Source organism: Malaclemys terrapin, chromosome 9 (genome assembly GCF_027887155.1).
Source record: "Malaclemys terrapin pileata isolate rMalTer1 chromosome 9, rMalTer1.hap1, whole genome shotgun sequence".
NCBI classification, from domain to species: domain Eukaryota; kingdom Metazoa; phylum Chordata; order Testudines; family Emydidae; genus Malaclemys; species Malaclemys terrapin.
The window spans coordinates 10,655,611-10,670,649 of NC_071513.1; the positions used below are offsets into that span (position 1 = coordinate 10,655,611).

Below are 15,039 nucleotides of genomic sequence, written 5' to 3' on the forward strand. Positions count from 1 at the left end.
GTCCATTACCCACCCTTTCCTTCCCTCTCCCCCCTCACCCAATTTTAATGAAAATAAGAACTAAATGCATTTGGCCGTCCTATAAGAATCCATTTAATGTCAAAATGGGTCCCACAGAGCTTTTTACCAGATGCTTTCAAGTTCTCTTTCTCAGCCAAAGTAAGCATGCAGTATAGAATACAAACAACATTATTGCTGAAAGGGGAAAAAAAGAGGTAATTATTGGAATGAGAATTAAAGTATTTGTAAATGAGTTCAGCTAGTGTCTATCATCCTCTAACGTTTGGACTGATCTCCCTCTGAAAAAAATGTATTAAGGTCAACACACAAACTTCCTCTGTTTCCTGGAATTCTTACATTTTTTCACTATGATAACATGATTTGTGTGTGTGTAAATGCAATGAGAGAGGCGGACGGATACAGGCCAGGAGTCCCCCTCCCCCATCCAGTCCTGGGAGAATGCCGAAAGCATGAGCTCAGCGGTTCAGGCTCCATGCGGTGGTGTCATATACTTCCACAAGCAAATTCACAGTGACATTAAGAAAAAAAGATACGGGGCCCTCGTCTCCAAAGGGTTCGGAATGTCCACAAGAAAATTCCTCAATAAACAGGTGTTTATTTGTTGAGTTATCAAACTGATACTCGCTGAGAGGGTTGAAATTATGTGTGAAATCCTGGGGTTTTCTTTGGTAGGTGAATACATTTGTTTTCTTCTACGTTAGCTGCATGATTTGTCAATATTCCAGGTATGTCCACATCTCTCTCTCTCTCTCTCACACACACACACTTGAAAAAATTAGCTAACTATTAATTAAGTCCTTTAAAAATAAAGAGTTGAAGGAGGCTTGGAAACAGGATCTCAGCACAAAGAATGTCTGCATGATGTGGTAGGCTTCTTATAAACAGATTTTCAATGATTTGCATATGACCACCTAAATATTGGATGTTTTTGCAGTTTAGGAACGCAAGTTTGGAACGATGCTGTATGGACAATCTCTGATCTTATTCACATCTGCTGGCTCTGTTGGGCCAACCGGCGACGTGTTTATTTTACAGTCCGATCCTGACGCTCCCATGGAGTGGGGAGCACTCATTGCTTCTCAGAATCAGGCCCTCCGTTTCGTGATTCCTTGTTGAGATGCTGCTTCAAAATGTGTTTGAGTTTTTAAAGCTGTTATGGTGCTGGAGGTTCATTAAACAAGCTCCAAAAGCCTGAGAATGTTGTTCTCGGACACAAAGTTTCACAGCAAAATTGTATCAGTTCTCAAGCTGCTTTACAACCCCCTCTTTCTTTCCTCTTCCCCCCTCCGCCCCCCCCTCCCCTGCCCGCTATGTACAGGCTCCCAAACTCAGCTAAGCATTTCATGAGTGTGCAGGGCTGAATGCACATTCACAGGAAACAAAACCGTGAGATACTTTCAAAAATGCAGGCACACAAAACGCCTCTAGACAGCTACGGGCAGGTGCAGAGCTTATGCTTCAAATTATTGTCCATGTTTTAAGCATGGGATGGAGACTTGCTCTGATGAGACTTTTCTCGAGGACTCCAGTAGAATGTTAACCAAAACTTAACATTAAAGAAGAGGAGCAGCTCTTCCCAGAGGGGTTGTAACTTTTTCTCTCTCCTCTTCACACTCTTTTGGGCTCGTTCAGTGCTCTGAGCTGCCATAACAAGCCAGCCATTTGTACGGCATTACATTGGCATAATAGAGAGGAGAACCAGGCCCATGAAGCTAACTCAGAAGCAGGATCCGATGCCTTGCTGCATCTTTTTTTGATTAGGATTGCTACCTTTTGTTCCCCTACAAATGGAATTCCTCCCAAAACATATGGGCTGAGCTTCACCATTGTCATGGACACCTGGGTAACGAGTCTTCTCTTGTCACGTGGAAGTGTGAAATAACTGGCCTTTATAGAATCTGCCACACAAAGGGCTGCACTGGCTGATTACAGACTATGAGCCCAGTGGGAGATGAGGGTGGTTGGCACGGGAAGCCCTTAGCACCAGGCAGGATCAGGTCTTAATGGCCCAATCCTGAGAGGTACTAAGCACCCTAAATTCCCACTGACCTCCATGGGAGTTGCAGGTGCTCAAAATCTCTCATATATATAGATCACTTCACTCACCACTCAACAGCAGCCACCTCTGGACTGGAAGACAGTAAGTTCTGAAGAGCAACACTTCACAACCATTCAGTGTCTTATGTGTCGGTTCAGCCAGTCGGCTCCCAGCCAGGACCAAACCTTGGCACGTGTCTGGGGATTAGAGAGTCATTTTTATCTCTTCGCACTCTTTTTTCTGTTTAAGGTGTTGAGGGCAAAGAGTCGTCTCCCTGATCCGCCTTCACTGGATGTAACTGAATAGTTTTTGAGGTCCGATCGCTGTTAGGCTAAGCCTTCCCATTTAATGAATCCCTTTATGATGAAAAAAACAGTCACAGGATGGGGAGGGATAAAAAGCTACGTTTATTATTTCTACCTCTGAACACATCTTGAAAGTGCTTTACAATTGTTGCACTGATCCTTATCTAAGCTACACACAGACATCAGTGCTGGAACTAGGCGTGCTGGGGTGCTGCCACATCCTCTGGCTTGAAGTGATTTTCATTATATCCCGGATTTACAGTTTGGTTCAGTGGCTCTCAGCACCATACAAATTGTTCCAGCGCCCCTGCACACAGAAGCCCCAAAAGTCTCCCAAACTCTCTGTCCCTCCTGATGTCCTTCATTAGTTTGATTTCAAAGGGGACCTGGGCACCCCAGTGATCATCCCTCAGGCAGGTTTCTATCTCTAGGAAATAAATTCCTTCCTGATGCTCTCACAGGAGGTTCTGTGCAACCTGAGATAACACCTCCCCCCTTTGCTAGAGGCTTCCTAGGCAGTCCAAGTTCTTCTCACACAAAACCCTTTCCCCACCCGCATTGAGATCGAGCTCACCCTCTGCCTGAGGCCTATCTCCAAATGAGCCCTGCCAATTGTAAACGATGCCATTGCCTCCAGAACTTGTATTCCTGGTTTCTAGAGTAACATTGGGACATCACCAATCCTATCCCCAGCTGTCATTGCAAGGCTGCCCTGAGAGGCAGTGTGGTCTAGAGGACAAGGAACCAGATCCCATGCTGATGAGCATAGCACGAAAAGCTAGATAGACAAGAACTCTTGAGTTCTGGTCCCAACTCTGCTACTGATTCACCGATTAGACTTAGGCAAATCATTTAACCTCTCTACACTAGAGAAATGTATGCAATTCGCTGTTTGGTTCTGCTAGCATGCCAATAACACAGGATGCATCAGTTCCCCCATAGTTCCCAAATCTCAGCATTCTGCTTGGCTCCCTTTTTAGATTGCCTGGGCTACTATACCCAATTAGAAGTAGACGTGCCCTGCCCAGAATGCACAGTGGCTGGCTGAGCCATGTCATGTGGTCAGATACAAAATGGCAGATAAGCAGAGATTTATGTTTTTAAGTAACACAGAAAATGCAATTTATCATCTCTAAAAATCGGAGAATTTTATTGCAAGAAATAACGTATTTGGGCCTTACAGCCATAGCATTTAACCACATTATATTTGTCAGACCATATAGAGAAGCCAAGCAGCTAATTAGAATGTTGCTCTTCTCGACCTGCAATCACATTCCATTGTGATTGCCCTTACTTCAGCGACCTTACAACCACCTTTCCAGAGCTCCGGCAGAAACCTTCCTTGTTGCACAAGGAGTGAGAGCCGGACAATCATCTTTGACTCCATCTTGAGAAAAAGTGCAAATTCCAGGGGACTCATGAAAATCAGATTTCTCCCACCACAATTCTACTATCTCCCAAAAGGCCTTTCAAAATTTCCCATGAACCACTGCTTCAGGGGAATGACTATATGGGATGGTGCACATTGCAATAGAGTGAGGCAGCAGAAATGGGGATGAGACAACCTTGCTAGCAGGACACCTGTGCTATTGAAATTTACCCTAGTGCAGCCCCACTGTTTCAAGCTAACTGTGGGTCCTTTCTCTAGGGCAGACATAGCTTTTATCTCTGTTTTGCCAAATGGAAACAATACCTGCCTCACAAGGGAATTGCGAGGACCAGTTAGTTAATATTTGTACAATGTAGAGATAAAGTGCGACATCAATGTTAATGGAACCTACCCAAAGTCACTGTGGTTCTTTGCCCCCCTCTGCTGGGTGGCACATATAAGAGGTTTATAGGCTGCTATTGCCTCTAAGCTAATGGCCCTGGTCCTTTCGTTCAAGCAGTTGAGGCTCATGCTTTTAGCTCTAGAGCTTGCAGGTTCTGTCACTGCATATGGCCTGACCAGGGACATCATCACTTTAAGTATCAGTATTACTATTTAAAAGCAAGCTTTGTTATAAACTGAAACTACAAGAGTATCGTTAAGCAGTCAGAAGGGCCAAATTCCGCTCTTGGATCTGGGCTTGCAACACCCACTGAATGTAACAGACGTTCCATTCCCTGTATCTCTGTAGGCAGAATTTAGCCTCGTGTAACTCCCCCATTGGTATTAAGCCAGGACGTTACGGCTAAAACTCTTGCTTTTCAAAGAGTGCATCAGGGGCACCTTAGTCTCTTCTCAGCCATTACCAGCAATTCTACATTTAGGAAATTTGCCTATGATGTTACTGCAAAATACACTTACTAATATATTTTAGAAAATGGTTATTTTTCTCCTTTTGTGTCATACTCCATGAGTCTAGATGCCATTCTCATTGTTTGGATGCTCCCAGTATTTTCCCCATAGAAAGAGAGGATATGCCTGAATTAATTTAATGGCCAAAATGTTTTGTTGAAATAGCGGTGGCAGACATAACTTTTAGTAGCCAGCTTAAATAACCCCTTTCACTACAGCAGTTAACAATTATTGTGGCTGGCAGACCCCTCTGCATTGATTCAGGATCATACAGCTATTAGTATTGAAGTGGCTTGGGAAGCTGCAGTCCCTCAACTGTCCTGTGAGAGCAAGAAGATCTTGTTGGAGGCTGGGGAACAATTTGCTCCCAACCCCTCGGAAGAGCAAAAGCCCTCACTGGAAGCTTACAGATTCATTTCCAAACCAACTCCCCAAATTGGCATAGCTCCCTTGAAGTCAGGGTAGCTATGCTGTTTTATACCAGCTGAGGACCTGATCCAACATCTCCGGTGCTTGGAAGTCACCTATCCTTTACCAGTGATCCGTAGCTTCAATGCATATAAATAGCTTTTCTCAATTCAAATGTGTTGGAAAACACTACACACTATATTGTGGCTTTAAGCCACACCCCGTGCTGAGACAGGGCCAGGAGACTCTGCACAGCAACAGGAGTCCCCAGGGCCATCTGGTATCCTGGTGGTGCACACCCAAGAACTCTCTCAGCCTGAGTGAAGCATGTTACTTGTATTGTTCTCATCTCTACTGCTCATTGTGGAAGGGGGACAGGGCCAGTGCTGCCTTCACCCAGCCCCTTGCAGGAATCTAACACAGCCAGAGATGCTACCCACAAACACTAGAAATCTGGCCAGTCCCTTCAAAGCCATGTAAAGGGGGGAGATTCTTTGCATCCTCTCCCCCAAACTGTGTCCTCTTCCAGGATCCCTAAATTAACCTTATTTTGCTCTAAGTACTGTACAAGAAAAGTAAAGGTGAAATGACAAAATACAAGGAAAAGAAAACGCAACCCCCTTAGTTCTGTCATTTCCTGCTACTGCCAGCCCTGAAGAGTCTGCAGTCTGGTAAACGCAGCACTTATTATGATGTGTAAGTGACTTAGGAAAAGTGAGTATAAAGTGTATACTCCTTTAGAGGCTGCCCAATACTGAGACAGGGAATACACCAAACAGAAGACATACAGCAGAAACATTAGATGGTACCATACAATCCCAGGAACCGTGCCATTGAATTTAGACCTTAACTGCTATAGAAGTCTAAGAGTCTTGGTCATAATTGACCAGTGATGGAAAACCTTAGGCATGAATGCCCAGAATGGCACAGAAGACTTATTCTGTTGTAATGTGCCCAGAGCCCACGATCGGACACTAGAAGAGGCGGGTAGGTAGCAGTGAGGTCAAGCGACACAGAGTGCCCCATTGGACAATCAGCTGTCTTGGAGAAGGGAGCAGTGAGGAGTGAGACTGGGCTAGGGTGCATGCTGATTTTTCGGTGTTTGTCCCGCGTCCCGACCGATCTCTGGTCGGGACACAATTTGTCCCGATAATTTGCTCCGCCGGCAGTTTTTGTTGTTGTTGTTGCTCCACCGGCACCAGGGTCGGCTTTTTTTTTTTTGCTCCACCAGCGAACCCCCCTCTCTTCCCCCTCTCCCTCCCGTGTCCCAATATTTTCTTCCTCTCATCTGGTCACCCTAGACACAGCTCCCGGTGTGACATATCTTCACTCTCAAGTTCCTGTTTTGGAGTTGAGGTCAGAAGAGTGGGCAACCTGGATCTGGAAGTGTAAAGATGACAGAAAGATGGATGGGAAGATGGGAGGGGGGTGGAGCTAGGTGGACAAAAGGAAGATCATGTGAATGAATGTTTAAAGGGGCAGAGCAAGGGGTAAGTGAGGGAAGGGCAGTGACAGAGGTCGACACTGGCTGAGCTGACACAGTAGACCAAGAGCAAGGAGTGAGAGCAGGGCAAGAGGAGACTGCAGGAGATATTTAAGACCAGCAGCCAAGGCATGCCCAATCAGATATTACTTCTTGGCTCTCAGGAACAAAAAGTTCCTATTCCTGGCATATATTTTCTTTTTTACAATGCATAACTTAAAAATACTTGATCCATATGACAGAGGTGCTTAAATTCCACCTATTGAGCACAAATAATCCTGTTTAAGCATCTCATCTGTACCAAGTATTGAAATACCTGACTCCTGTTGTGCTGACAGGATTACAGATGGCTGCACCATGCACTAAACTTATTCTAAGGATGGAAGAATCTGAAGGAGTTTGAGGTATAAGGAGGCAAAAACTTTTTTTTTTTAAGTTTGAGATGCTCTGTGAAATATCTTAGTGTCGTTTTCTTTATTTGGGGATGATCCCATTTCTCATACAGTGATTTCCTATTAATTTTGTTTCACAGCAAAAATGTGGCAATTCTGTCAGTATGCCACAACTAAACCATACTGATATTGTGCTAGGCATGTGACCATGACTCGAAAGTCAGGTACTGAAAGCAAGTAGAGCTTCACTTTTATTGCCACCGATCTGACGGTAGTGGAGAAAACACACGCTTTTCATACTAGACTGGCTGCAGCCTCTAGCAGATGGATACATATCCCATATGACAGGATATGTTTAGCAGCCCTGGGAAACTAAGGTTTGAAATCAATAATTTCTAGTAAATCACTAACTCACGTTGGCAAAATATCTGTGTTGTTAGAGCTCAACCCAAAAGGTGCTCTCCTTTCATAAACAGAAAAGTTGAAGTCTTGTGCACAATTTTGGATTTTCTTGCTAAGTGTGTAAAGAGTCATTTCTGCATTGAATTCAAAGAATGTCCCACAAAGGGAAATAAATGTCATGTTTGTTTTATGACTTTAAAGCTTAGGGACAATTCTACCAGCAGGTAGTTTATGGATGTTCATGTCATTTACTCTGGGATGCAGAATGCAACTTTGCCTTGTAACTTGTGTGAAAATAGTAGTTTGCGCTAAAGAAACAAGGCGAACCTAAAGGTTGTGCCAGCTCTGTGGTTTGAGCATTGGCCAGCTAAACCCAGGGTTGTGAGCTCGATCATTGAGGGGGCCATTTGGGAACTGGGGTAAAAATCTGTCTGGGGATTGGCCCTGCTTTGAGCGGGGGGTTGGACTAGATGACCTCCTGAGGTCCCTTCCAACCCTGATAGTCTACGCTGATCTATGACATGGAATTGAAAATGCCCAGAAAAGGCTGCCCTTTCCCCAAAAGGAGGGAACCATTACACCTCTACCCCAATATAACGTGACCCACTATAACACAAATTCGCGTATAATGCGGTAACGCAGTGCTCCGGGCAGAGCAGGGCTGCCCACTCCGGTGGATCAAAGCAAGTTCAATATAACGCAGTTTCACCTATAACACGGTAAGATTTTTTGGCTCCCGAAGACAGCGTTCTATCGAGGTAGAGGTGTACATTCCTTTCTTCCCAAAAATAGTCAGTATGAAATTAAAGCTGAACTTAGGTTTTGACTGATGCAGTTATCCCCAAATGCGTCAGGTAGAGCCTGGTCCAAAACTCATCCAAGAAAATAGGTGTCTTTACATTGACTTCGGCTGGCTTGGAATCAGGCCTCACAATCCGTGATCCTTGCACAAATATACAGACTGCACTGTATAGCGGTGAATATGGCATGTTACTTTTTTCACTAAATCCTTTTGCAGCGTGGCATGTGTGTGTGTGATGCCCTGATCTGAATGATATGTAGGTATATGATTCAGATCAAGGCATCACATTATCCGGGATATATCATTAACATGGAAAGCTGGCAGTTGACAATGTTACAACGTCACCTGATGCCCGTTTTCTTGGGCTGGAAGCTGCATTTCTGCCCATTTGGTTCCTGTAAGCTACAGCGACTGACAAACGCAGGACTTCTGCAGAATGTAATGCGTGTAGAAGAGGCATCTCATGCGGACAGACATTGCAAATACAGGCTTGTGGAAATTGTGCCTGTGTGTACATTGCCACTTGTGTGTTTCAGGGGAAAAGAAGGTTTTATTCTGGGCCTCTAAATGAGGCCAATGGGAAAATGCAGGGACTTTTCGGTCTGTTTTTGTACAGCCCCTAGCACAATGGGGGCCTGGTCCATGACTGGAACTCCTAGGTCCTACAGTAATACATATAATAAATAATAATAATGTGAAACCCTTCCGACATGCTGGCCTATGCCTGCACATCCTGCATGATCCAGTGTGCACTATGCACCAGCCATGTACGACGCATGTATCACAAGTCAAGAGAGGTGTGTTTGCACAAGTCAAAACTGGAGAAAGGCCATTCATTAGTCAATGTTTTCAATGTATTTTTGTTACTAACAACACAGCCATGAAACATGATGCCGCCGTTCACTTGTAACATTTTATTTTTTTAATGGAAAATCTTACGAGCTGCAAGAGCGTTCGAATTGGGATGGCAATATCTCCTCTACGAAGACATTTAAATCATCTGTCAGTCATAATTCAGTCTTTCCATGGAATATTTTGCCTTTGAAGAAGACATGTAAAGGATTTACTGTTCTTTACGGCACTGCTACCTAACCTCGCTCATGCCATTGATCTGAACCCAAAACTCCAATGACTTCAGTCAGCGTCCTGGATGTGACATGATTGCAGGTAAGAAGGGAGAAAATAATGTAGGGCCAAACCTGGCAGCCTTTACGCAGGTCAAATTCCATAGACATCAAAAAGAGCTTTTGCCTGTGTGAAGGCAGCACAATTTTGCTTGTGGTGAATAATTTTGGGCAAATTTCTCAAGTTTTGATTGTTGCTTTACATGGGCAAAACTTCCATTGATTTAAAGGGAGCCAGGATTTCACTCTATATAAGCAAGCCTTGGATCACTAAGACGCTGACCCTGCAAACGCAGATGCACGTACTTAACTTTAAGCACTTGAATAGTCTTGCTAACTTCCGTGGGAATGCTCATGTGCTTGATATTAAGCACATGCTTAAGAGTCTGCAGGATCAGATCCCTAACTATGAAAAGCAATAGATTGATATTTTTAAAAAGAATTAAGATTAAAATAGCTCCATTTGGAACAAGTATTTGGCAATCGCCCAGTAATTAACAACTTGAATTAAATCTATACACAGTTAAAAGTAGCACACTTTATATCATGCATCATTTCACTGAAAATATGCTTTTTTGTAAGAAAATTATTAATGGTCAGTTGCATCAGCCTTTTACTCAAAAGCACAGAAGCTCTGGTTAGACCTTTGACTACTTATTCTGTGAGGAAGACAAAATGGCATTCACTTTGATTTATGTAATTCCCTAAACCAGTTTGCACATCCGTTTAAATAGATAACACGTCAATCCATTCTTTGATGACTTTACCTATGCCATTGTTGTGCTGACATTCATGTTAAATAATGATCTACTGAGGAAAAATTGACTTGCATCAACTGTGTTCTTGTTTCATGTCCAAATCAATGAAGACCATTCTGAAGCCCTTTAAGGAAAAAAAGCCTTTGTTAGTGAGCAGTTAATTAAAGCCTCTTATTTTTCCAAATTTAGTGATTCTCAGGAAAATTAGAATCAATATATTAACAATGTCACATTCTTTTCCAGAGTACTTTTAAACATTTCTTACTGCAACAAGTATTACTGAGAAAATTAAAACTGTTTATGGATGCAGTTCAGAAAAATAATTCAGCTAATTTTCAAATATCTTCTATGTGATTTAACTAGGGAAAGGGACACCTAATTAAATACACTTAAATCTGAGCTAAGAAAATACAACTCAACGCCTCATTAGCATGTGGAACTCACTGCCACAAAATATTGTTGAGGCTAAGAGCTTAGCAGGTTCCAGACAGGGATTAAAATTTTGTATGCATAAGAGAACCCATCCAGTTATGTTAAGGTAAAAAAGATGGACATGGGGTATCAGCCCTCCTATTTCAGGACATAAACCAGTTACTAACTGCCTCAGTTTAGGAAAAAGGCTTCCTAAGCCTCCTCTAAGAGCAGGTTATTCCATAGTTGTTCATTTCAGTGTTCCTTGCACCTTCTTCTGAAGCATCTGCTACTGCCCACTGTCAGGAACAAGATCCCAGATTAGATGGGCCACTGGTGGTCAGACCTAGTATATGGCAATTCCTATGTTCTTGTAAAACCAAACCATCTTTGTTGCTTCAAAACCAATCCTAGTTCTGTTCTTTTGTGTTCTCCTTTCATCATAGGAATAATTTTTCTACCACAACCCCATTCTTCTTCTTTTAAGCCTCTGTTCATGCCAGATCTTGTAACCATGAGTCTCTCCTATCTTTGCTACGGGGTGGAGATATCTGCACCCTTGGGTGAGCACCAAGGCATCCTGCCTAATTTCCCCTCCCCCCCCCACTTTATTCCTCACTACCACCCAATAAGGCACTGCTTTGTAGCTAGTGCTGGGGAAAACTCAGGAGGTTTGGTTTGCAGGGACTCATGCAAATTTTTTTTTCAGTTCATGTGGTTTCACTCCCCTTGAATTTAGCTTTGAGTTTCAGGTTCCAACAAACACACAACCTCAAAGTGAAATTCAGCAGAAACCACTGAGTTTCATCTGATTTCAGGTCAAAAACATGCAGAACCACCAAACTTCATGTTTTCCTCCTGTTTGACTTCGGAGCACAGAAGTCTGTGAGTCTGTCAGTGAACCTCACCTAAGTTTCCGGTGTGTAAATAAGCCTGGTGTATTTTGCCTAGTAAAAGCTTCATATTGCTCTAGCTATGACAAACAACCTTCCAACCATGGACCGGCAAGAGTTCCCTTCAGTCCATCCACGCTGCTGAGAGCACTTGCAGTTGCTTTTCAAGACACTTCCCCACACCATGCTGTGGAGGGATCCCCACCTGCTGGGACCTCTGCTGCCCTTACTGACCTCAGGAACAGCAGACCCAGGCTGGGAACTGAATATGATTCTCCCCAGTGGCAGTGCACAGCACTATCAGTAGTGCTGACCTGGCTTTCACCTTCTTTAATATGCTCAGTTTGCACTTACTTGAGATGTTCGTGTTTTTGGTCTACTACAGCACTTGGATCCCTCATTTGACAATGCCTGATACTCACACAACTGCACTATACAATCTCTAGACCTGTCTTCACCAGGCACTTAGTTAGCACAATATTGTAGTAATGTGTGATTATGAACAGTTTTCCTTTAAGATTATGTGAGAGGATATCAGCTTTTCAAAATCTACAGGATAAAGACGGCTGGGTTCAGTTATTTCAAAATGATGAGTAATATGTAGCACATTTCAGTGCACTTCCGTTTTCTTCTATTTGATTACCATTATTTTTTTTTAATATATTTATCCTAACTGCACGTTTCCCAGACTCCAGGTTTTGAGTCTGACATCTCAGTCTGTCACTACGGAAAGGACTTTGGTTTTGTAAAACAGACTGAATAAGTCACACGTTCTCCAGAATATCTGGGATAAATATGCTAACGGAAATATGACAAACAATTGTAAAACTGTGTAAGAAAGAGAGAATCCCTGCTGATCAGAACTGTGTTTGGTGCCCACCTCAGGAAAACCATCTGTGCAATTGGCACATTTGTTGGCAATCTCAGCAAAAAGACCAAGGACTTAATGGGCCATAGCAACGATCTTTATGCCTCTAGAATTTCCTATCAGAAACAAAACCACCACCGTTTTCCAGAACAAGATTGAGGCACCTTGGTAGGACTGTCAGCAGTTTGCCTACGATGGACCCAAGCAGTGCATAATCAAAGGGTGGAATCGTGTCCCAGTGCGGGTACGTCTACACACGTCTGCACCCCTGGCATGGGTGCAGCTGGCCTGGGTCAGCTGACTCAGACTCGTGAGGTTCAGGCTGCAGGGCTAAAAATTGCAGTGTAGATGTTAGGGCTCGGGTTGGAGCCAGGGCGCTGAGACCCTCCCCCAAGTGTCTATACTGCGATTTTTAGACTGAGTCCAATGACCTGGGCGCTGAGACTTGGTGCCGCTGGTTTTTTATTGCAGCGCAGACACACCCAGAGAGGAAGTTTTGCTGTAGATTTCAGCATGGCCAGGTTTTCACCAGAGTCTTTAGTTGTCACAGTTATGGATCTAGGACAGGGGTGGCCAAACCATGGCTTGCGAGCCACATGAGGCTCTTTTACAGTTCAAGTGTGGCTTGCAGAGCCCCTCTGCCCCCCTCCCCCCTGCATTCTCCACCTACCAGACTGCGGGGGGGGGGGAACCTCGGGGCTTCTGCCCTGCAGTGGAGTGGTGGAGTTAGGGGCTTCTGACCGGGGAGGGAGGGGGGATAGGCGCTGACTGCAGAGCTGGAGCATCCATGGAAAAAAATAAGCGTGTGCTTAGCACCCACTGGCAGCCAGCTCCCCCTGCCCCCCCCCAGCGCTTCCTGCCCGCCAGCAGCCCCATTGATCAACTCCTGCCGCTCCCTCCCAGTGCCTCCCACCTGCTGCAATCAGCTGTTTTGTGGCATGCAGGAGGCTCTGGGAGGAAGGGGGAGGGGCGGGGAAGAGTTGGGGCAGGAAGAGGTGGGATGGGTGTAGGGGCTTGGGTGAAGGGGTTGGGGCCTGGGGAGGAGCAGGGGGTTGAACACCCCCTGAGCCCGGAAGAAGCCAGTGTCTATGGGGGAGGCGTCAGCAGAAGTGGGGCAGGCGCCTCCAGCAAGGCAGAAGCCCTGAGCCCTGGCAGGCACTTCCCGCAAGGCAGAAGCCCTGACCCCCATAAGGCGAGCCAGGCTCTCAAACTTCTGAAGATTATCATATGTGGCTGGGGGGGGCGTCAGGGGGGGTCCACCCTGATCTATGACCTTTCACAGTGCTACAGTTTGTTATTATTTTACTTCTTGTACAATATACAAAATACTACATAATGCCACACAAGACAAGACAACAAAAAGTCTACCAAACCAGTAGGACGTTGCCAAACAAAAAGCCATTAAAATAATACAAATAATGCTCAGGAATGTGGGATCATCATGAAGTCCGTTGACGCATCCAGCCCATAAAACTGGGGGGTTCACCTAAGGAGTGTGAGCGCCTGCTTCATTCAGGTGCCACGATCAAACCTTTGAGGGCATTCGTTATTATTTTATTTTATAAACTTCCAACTATAAATGTAAAAAAATCAGGAAACTTCTGTCCTCAGTGAAGCCAGAATAATTTCACTGGGACATATGGGGTAAATGAGAGCTGAGGGTGCTCAGTTATAGAACTATCATAGGAGCTAGGTTAGAGTCTGGCTTCTTATATTTATTTGGCCAAAGTAGTTCTTAGGCTTTATTCATAAAACTTTCTCTATTTTCTTCTTAATTGTAAGGGCAGACCTCTCTTGATGGGTATAATTTACTCCTATTCCTATTTCCAGTAGAAGTGATAAAAAAAAAAGATCTCCACTGTTGTTTGCGGTAGTGTAGCCGTGTTGGTCCCAGGATATTAGAGTGACAAAGTGGGTGAGGTAATATCTTTTATTGGACCAACTTCTGGTGGTGAGGGAGCCAAGCTTTGATTTACACAGAGCTCTTCTTCTTGTCTTGCTCTTAAAAAAAAAAAGACATTTGATTAGAAATTAAAAATTAACATGGTATGTAAAAAATGTAGAATAAAATCTTAATATTCACATTGAAAAGGCATGAAGAAAAAGGACTGTCATCAAATGATGGTCCTCAATGTGGGTTTTTTAAATTTTAAATCAACACACAACCTGGGGAAAGCTCTCTGTAAAGTAACTAACTGGGAATACCTCTGGGTGCTTCTCACATGGTGCTACTGTATTTCCACATCTCACCCATTAGGTCAATGAATCAAGAAAAGGGTTTTTTTTAGAGTCTCTGAGGTATCAGTACAGGAGTGAACATTACGGTGATTTAGGAAGGTAATGGAATGAGATTAGACTCACAATTATTTGTGAACTCAGTGTGCTGTCCTGACTGCCTGCAACTTGCTATGCTGAGTAATTTATGCTCATTCCAGGAGGAGATCAGAAGAAAATCTCGGCCCCTCAGCTGCAGTGGCTATTCCGTCAAAGCTAATATTCAGAAATCACACTTTGTGACAAGCATGTTTACAACCATAAGAGAAGCATCCTGATTTTGGGCAGCTCTAGATCTGTATCTATCTACATAAATACATAGGCAGGACAGGAGGCGGCAGTACCACTCCTTTACTCCTAACCTGGGCTCACCTCTGGGAGGTGAGTTTAACCCTTATTTGAACACTGTCCTATTAAATATCTTAGCTGGAATAGCAGAAAGAGCCAGGGAATCCCCTTCTTTTAGGATTAAAAATCTTTACAAATCATGCATCACGCTATCCTTTAACTCATTTGAATCCTTTGATTTGAAGAAAAAAATAAAGCCCCAATAACTCCCTGTATATTTGTAAATTACCC

At 43.9% G+C, this 15,039-nt stretch overlaps 1 protein-coding gene across 2 annotated transcripts in view; it reads left to right on the forward strand.

The window, feature by feature from the left end:
- The window catches only part of MAMLD1 (mastermind like domain containing 1), a 346,199-nt gene that overhangs the window by 227,781 nt on the left and 103,379 nt on the right, over nucleotides 1-15,039 (forward strand). The gene's annotated exons all lie outside the window — the stretch shown is intronic.